We start from the raw sequence: 8175 nt of genomic DNA, 5'->3' as shown, positions 1-8175 counted from the left end.
GTGGCCTCCCCACATGCGCCACCCGCTTCCCCCGGCCTCCCGCACGGCCTGCTGACCCTGGCCGCCGACGCCTCGCCGGGTCACGGCCTCGCCCCCCCACGCCCGAGCGAACTACGCTCCGTTGGGTCAGCCCCGACGGGCGCCCACGCCCGATAACCCCCGTCGCCATGCCGGGCTACGCCCGCACCCCGTACCCAGCACCCGCTAGGCCCTCTGGGGCCAATGACATGGGGGCCCCAACCCCAGAACGATTATAAAAGAAGAGTTAAATAAAAAAATATATAATAATAAAAATAAATGAATATTAATTAATTAATTAACTTAATTAATTTTGATTAATTAAACTAATTAAATAGCTAAACTAATTAAACTGTTAGATAACTAATTAATTAGTATGACAGTGGGGTCCACACCCCTAATTAATACTAATTAGGTTAATGAAAATGTTTAATTAAATGTGTCACTAACCAGTGGGACCCACTGGTCAGGTTGACTAAGTCAACTATGTTGACTGCTGATGTCAGCATGACATCATGCTGATGTCATTAATCTATTTTTTGAGTTAATTTAAATAATTAAATAAATCCCAGAAATTAATAAAATCTGTAGAAAATCATATCTTTTAATTCGTAACTTGGATTAAAATATTTTCAACATGAAAGTTGCTCAGAACGACGAGACGAATCCGGATGCGCATCCCGTTCGTCCGCCACACATCCCTAGCATAGAAAACACGCAACTTTCCCCCTTCGATTCATCTGTCTGAAAACGCAAAACACCGGGGATACTTTTCCGGATGTTTCCCCCCTTCGTCTGTACCACCTACTACTGCGTTAGGTCACCTCTAGCACCCGTATTGCCATGCTACGCTTTGTGATACTTTGATTGCTTTGTTATTTATTATGTTCCCCCTCCATTACTTCTTTCCGGTAGACCCCGAGGCTGCCGACGACCCCCCAGTTCGACTACGGTGTTGACGACCCTTACTTCTTGCCAGAGCAACCAGGCAAGCCCCCCCCCCCCCTTGATCACCAGATATCGCCTATTCTCCTCTATATTGCTTGCATTAGAGTAGTGTAGCATGTTACTGTTCGGTTACTCCTATTCTGTTGCATAGCCTGTCATTGTTGCTACAATCATTGATACCTTACCCGCAATCCTAAATGCTTAGTATAGGATGCTAGTTTATCATCATTGGCCCTACATTCTTGTCAGTCTGCCTCGCTATACTATTGGGCCGTGATCACTCAGGAGGTGATCACGGGTATATACTATACATACATACATACTATACAGATGGTGACTAAAGTCGGGTCAGCTCGATGAGTACCCGCAAGTGATTCTGATGAGGGGGCTGAAAGGACAGGTGGCTCCATCCCGGTAGAGGTGGGCCTAGGTTCCCGACGGCCCTCGACTGTTACTTTGTGGCGAAGCGACAGGGCAGGTTGAGACCACCTAGGAGACAGGTGGGCCTGGCCCTGGTCGGCGTTCGCGGATACTTAACACGCTTAACGAGATCTTGGTATTTGATCTGAGTCTGGCCATTTGGTCTATACGCACTAACCATCTACGCGGGAGTAGTTATGGGTATCCCGACGTCGTGGTATCAGCCGAAGCACTTCGTGACGTCAGCGACTGAGCGGCGCGCGCCGGATTGGAACGTAAGCCTGCTCTTGTATTAAGGGGGCTAGTTCTGCTTCCGGCCGCCCACGTAACGTGCATGTGTGCTAAGGGCGATGGGCCCAGACCCCTGTGCGCTTAGGTTTAGACCGGCGTGCTGACCTCTCTGTTGAGCCTAGGTGGGGCTGCGACGTGTTGATCTTCCGCGGCCGGGCATGACCCAGGAAAGTGTGTCCGACCAAATGGGATCGAGCGTGTTGGGTTATGTGGTGCACCCCTGCAGGGAAGTTAATCTATTCGAATAGCCGTGATCTTCGGTAACAGGACGACTTGGAGTTGTACCTTGACCTTATGACAACTAGAACCGGATACTTAATAAAACACACCCTTCCAAGTTCCACAGACAACCCGGTGATCGCTTTTCCACAGGGCGACGAGGGGAGGATCGCCGGGTAGGATTATGCTTTGCGATGCTACTAGAGATGCTACCTAGAGATGCTACTTGGAGATGCTACTTGGAGGACTTCAATCTACTCTCTTCTACATGCTGCAAGACGGAGGCTGCCAGAAGCGTAGTCTTCGATAGGACTAGCTATCCCCCTCTTATTCTGGCATTCTGCAGTTCAGTCCACTGATTTGGCCTCCTTACACATATACCCATGCATATGTAGTGTAGCTCCTTGCTTGCGAGTACTTTGGATGAGTACTCACGTTTGCTTTCTCCCCCCCTTTTCCCCCTTTCCTTTCTTTCTGGTTGTCGCAACCAGACGTTGGAGCCCAGGATCCAGACGCCACCTTCGTCGACGACGACTACTACTCTGGAGGTGCCTACTACTACGTGCAGCCCGCTGACGACGACTAGGAGTAGTTAGGAGGATCCCAGGCAGGAGGCCTGCGCCTCTTTCGATCTGTATCCCAGTTTGTGCTAGCCATCTTATGGCAACTTGTTTAACTTATGTCTGTACTCAGATATTGTTGCTTCCGCTGACTCGTCTATGATTGAGCACTTGTATTCGAGCCCTCGAGGCCCCTGGCTTGTATTATGATGCTTGTATGACTTATTTATGTTTTAGAGTTGTGTTGTGATATCTTCCCGTGAGTCCCTGATCTTGATCGTACACATTTGCGTGCATGATTAGTGTACGATTGAATCGGGGGCGTCACAATGTGTCTGAGGATCGAAGGTAATAGGGGACATGGGGAACACGATGTTTACCCAGGTTCGGGCCCTCTTAATGGAGGTAAAACCCTACGTCCTGCTTGATTGTATTTGATGAGTATAGGGGTTACAAGAGTTGATCTACCTCGAGATCGAAGTGGCTAAACCCTAGATGTCTAGCCTGTATGAATTCTGATAGCCTCTATGGACTAAACCCTACAGTTTATATACACACCAGAGGGGCCTAGGGTTGTATAGAGTCGGTTCGAGGAAGAAGGAAATTACATATCCGGACACCAAAGTTGCTATCCACGCATAAGAGAGTCCTACCCGGACATGGGGGAAAGCCTTTTGCTTTGTATCTTCACGGCCCATCAGTCTGACCCACATCCAGTAGTCCGGACACCCGAGGACCCCCTAATCCAGGACTCCCTCAGTAGCCCCCGAACTAGTCTTCAAATGACGACGCAGTATCTGGCTTACGTCTTCAGCTTTTGCAAGGCTGGTACTTCACCGTATACTGGGCAGACAATAGTTCGGCCATGGCTTCCTTGTTCCGTCTTTATGAATCCTTCCCTATCGCCTCGATTTCCACGCGCTGGGCGAATGCGAATGGTCCACCATTTTTTTATTAAAAAGAAAACACCCGGCCACGCAGCGATGGTGCCTATATAAAGAGATTGAATCCTCAAAGTGCCATCCACATCACGCAGAAGAAACACCAAGATCAGCCACAAAAAAACTTCCAAACATGGCCAGCGCCCCAGGCTCTTCTTCGCGCCCCCATGGCCCTCAAGAGGGCGATTGGCAGAGCTGCTCAGTGCATCATCTTCAACTGAGTCGGCTCCAGACGCAGGGATATCTTCCCCTCGCAGATCTAGTCTCTGTTCGAGCGGGATTGGCCTCATTAGGCAACGATGTGTTGGCTGAAAATTTCCCCAACCCCAATAGGGAGGAAAGAGTGTGCTTCGTTCCATTCCTTTTGCGGGGCTTAGGTTTTCCAATCCATCCCTTTCTCAGGGGTCTATTGGATTTTTACGGCATCCAGCTGCACAACCTCACCCCAGGTTCGATTCTGCACATCTCAGGTTTCGTTGCCCTCTGCGAGCTGTTCTTGGGCATTGAGGCCCATTCTGAACTGTGGAAAAAGTTTTTTGTCTTGTCCCCCGCCATCGAAGAGGCTCCATATTTGAAGTGGGCGGTGCCAAAGTATGGCGTATAGCTAGATCCGGATACCCCATTGGAACTCCCAAAGAGACATATCCACAGTGGTCTACAGAGTGGTTTTACATGGATGTCGTCCCACTGTCGGACCCAATTCGGCATGGCCTTCCCGAATTTTCCAGCGCTCCCTTGAAGAAGTGTCTCAACCGGCGTCCCCGAAGTCCCAAGGATTTGGACAGCGTGGAAATAAAAAGGTTGGTCGGCAATGTCAGATTATTAGCCCATACCGGGCTCTCGATAATTGAGGTTATGCCCATTGCAATAAAAAGATGCCTCTAGGCCCTCCATTCCATAGTAACTCCCTTATGGTGCTACAACGGAGAAGATGATGCGTCTCGTTACAGACGCAAGGGTCCGGATACCCCAACCGAACTGGCCACGGTCCTGATCGATTTGTACAAGGGCAAAAAGGAAGATTTCCTTCGCTTAAACTACCGGGAAGGTTACTCCATGTACAACCCATTGAATGGGTAGGATTTCGATTACCTGTGTCGCTTTATTGCTATCACGACATGCTAATCCAGTTGTTTTTTGTTGTTACAAAACAGTCATGGAGGAAGATGATTGAGGACGTTCACTGTCCTGCCCCACAACCAGAGGATCACAATCGCGATGAAGACCCTAGTTTCTGCGAGGGTCCGGATATATACATAGAGTTCGATGATGGGGTATTTTATCAAGTGAGCCTTGATGACTCGGATGTGGCTATTACATCAGACTACCCCCATCCCTATCCTTTCTCCATCGTAAGTAAAAAAGAAATCCCCACTTGCGGCTTTATCCCTTATACTAAACCGTACTTTATAGGATCGGCGCGCGGCAGGCCGCACCCCTTCGAGAGCGGCCCCTGCGCAGGGTAATCGTTCAAAACGAAAGGAGACCGGGAGCGCCGTAGAGGCCTCACAGTCTTCCAAGAGGTATGTCTGCTTGATACATGCCTGGGCACGAGTTTGGATTGCTAAAGTCCCTTTTTATTCTTGATTTAGGAGAAGCACACGGCATACTGTGGGAAAACGCCCTGCTAGCTAAATGTCAGCCAATCCAGCGCCGGACTCATCAACTAGGATGAGGGCCGATGCAATGTCGGTTCCACGGCCTCATGAGGATTCGAATGACATATCCGTCACGAATTCCGAGGTGGAGAGCATAATGAATCACCTTCAACTAAAAGAGGCCATGCGCGCTCTAGCCTTTTCCGAGCAGGAATTTACCGCATTCAGTTCCGTGGACGCATATATCCGGGCCGCTCGAGACGGACTTGCCGGAGTCACTCAGCTGTTCTAAAAGGATATACAGGTAAAAGTTTGTGCAATTTTGATAGCCATATGCTAGTAGCCCCCGAGACTTGAAGCGGTGAAGCAAACCGATTTAAGGATCGATATGACCTGCAGGTTCTCAAAGAGAAGAATACTACGCTATCCCTGGAGCTGAAGACAAACCAGATGCAGCTGAATGCCGTCACCGCCGAACTGGCAGAAATGAAAAAGGTCACAATGAGCACGTCCAAGAAGAAAAAACATGAGGAGGAAAAAGACGAACAATCCGAAGAGATAGAGAGCTTAAAGGCTCAGTTATCGGCCGCTCAAAAAGAAAATGAGAAGTAGAAGGGCGGCATGTTCGGTATGACTTTTAAAACCACCATAGGGGCTCATGTTTAGTCCACAATTCGAAATGTCATGAGCACCCCTGACCCATGATTGAAGCCGGAGCGTGAATAATCTCTGAGGTCACTAGTTCAAGATCAGGAGGGTCCTGGTGACTTTCGGGATTAATCCTGATCCTATGTTCGGAGGACATGAAGTCTCTCCCCGAGGATGGGTATCCAGCTCGCAGGGCTCGGAAATCCGAACATAGCTGGTTCTTAACTTAGGAGAAGAAGCATTATTGGCTTGTTCCTCAACAACCGCTACCAGATGGGTGATCAGTGGGGTTTTGATCTCCCTCTGATCGGGTTTAAGCCCAAGCCGATCATAGTCTATTGCGACCCCTAGGGCGGCGATGCGATCTAGCAGTTCGTTCAAGGATGAGACATCTCCCAGGTCCATCTTTTCGGAGTGTTCAAGGCCTATGCGGAGATGATGTTTGGCGGTTGTGGGGGCCGCCATTGGCTTAACGACCGAGCGAGCGCCCATGGTAAAACCATCGAGCTGGAGGACATGTCTTGGAGTTAGGGTCCTTCCAGAAGTAATGTCATCATTAATGACAAGGCGAGCCATCGATCCTTATATCGACAACACAAAGGAACTCTCGATGAAAGCACCAATGTCGGTGTCAAAACCGGACGATCTCGGGTAGGGGGTCCCGAACTATGCGTCTGAGGATCGAAGGTAATAGGGGACAGGGGGAACACGATGTTTACCCAGGTTCGGGCCCTCTTAATGGAGGTAAAACCCTACGTCCTGCTTGATTGTATTTGATGAGTATAGGGGTTACAAGAGTTGATCTACCTCGAGATCGAAGTGGCTAAACCCTAGATGTCTAGCCTGTATGAATTCTGATAGCCTCTACAGACTAAACCCTCCAGTTTATATACACACAGGAGGGGCCTAGGGTTGTACAGAGTCGGTTCGAGGAAGAAGGAAATTACATATCCGGACACCGATCTTGCTATCCATGCATAAGAGAGTCCTACCCAGACACGGGGGAAAGCCTTCTGCTTTGTATCTTCACGGCCCATCAGTCCGACCCACATCCAGTAGTCTGGACACCCGAGGACCCCCTAATCCAGGACTCCCTCATCGGGCAAGATCAAGAATTTTTGTGGAGGTTGGCGAGAAACTCAATTCTGACAAAAGATGTCCGAGCCCATAGAAACATGTCAGAAATTAGTGTTTGCCCTATATGTAAGGCAGCTGAGCACAACTGGAGGCCCGCCTTAATTGATTGTATTATGTCTAAGTGCATTTGGTCACTGCTTGATGATGACCTAGTTGATGTCATGTTATCATGCAGATGTCTGGATGCTAGGATCTGGCTCTTGCAAATGAAAGATTCAATGAAGGAAATTGAGTTCATTACTCTACTGGTTATGCTCTGCTCAGTGTGGTGGGTACGAAGGAAGGCTATTCACGAACATATCTTTTAGTCCCCGATGGCCACTATAACTTCTGTTCAGAATTTTTTTAATCACCTGTCCCTGATTTCGAAGAAGGCAAAAGTGGGACCTACAGTGACGAACAGGGGGAAGAGAACGTGGACACCACCTACATTGGGCTATCGCAAGCTCCATGTAGATGCAACAGTTCATCTGTGCGATGCAAAGGAAGCACCGGCAACTATTTGTTGCGACCATGAAGGGAGATTCATGGGTTTGGTAATGCAAGATATGGCATGGAGGTTTCTTAACGATTATCATCTTGGTGCAAGTTTAATGTATTCTCCCACTTAGAGGCTAAACAATCCATGATCAGTGAGGCCAACCCTAAACTAATTTGTTAAGATCATCCTTGAGAAAATAAAACTAACACACTTGTCTGTTTAAGCACTCGGTGCTGACTCATAGACTTTGACTCAAGACTCCACATTCTTTATTAGTGCTAACCACCTTTACTAAACCATCATACATCAGCTTAACTAAATATTATAAATACATCAGAAAACTGCACGTATACATCAACTATCTTCATGAGGGGCAAAAACGTCTTTTCATGTCTCACTTGATGATGTTTGTGGGCAAAACAAAGGATGTCAAATAAGGAACAAATGAAGATGTAGTGTCGTAAAGGGAAGAATAATATTTTTCGGGTCAAATAGGGAAGCAAATTTAAGAAAGGACCAAATAAGGAATTCTCTCTTAATAAATACTCCATCCATTCGTTTGTGTAAGGTGTATTATTTTTAACACGATGACCAAGGCCAGAATTATAGACATGTTAAGACAAAATTACCCTTGGCAAGTAAATTAGTTAGTCGAGGAAAGTATGAGATACATGCAATCGACAGAGAGATATTTTTCTTCTTTTGCTACAAGGAGAGATACGGACAATCAGGAGAGAGATATTTTCCTTTTTTCTAAAGGCTAACAAGGAAATTATGAAGACTTAGAAGAAATGCACCTTATATTTTGAAATTTTATCAAAAAACAAATACACCTTATATAAAGGAATGGAGGGAGTCTTATATAAAGGAATGGAGGTAGTAAGAGACAATGCATCTAAAAAAACTCCCTCCCT

The sequence above is a fragment of the Triticum dicoccoides genome, chromosome 4A (assembly GCF_002162155.2).
Source record: "Triticum dicoccoides isolate Atlit2015 ecotype Zavitan chromosome 4A, WEW_v2.0, whole genome shotgun sequence".
NCBI lineage: Eukaryota > Viridiplantae > Streptophyta > Magnoliopsida > Poales > Poaceae > Triticum > Triticum dicoccoides.
This window is presented reverse-complemented; position numbering follows the sequence as displayed.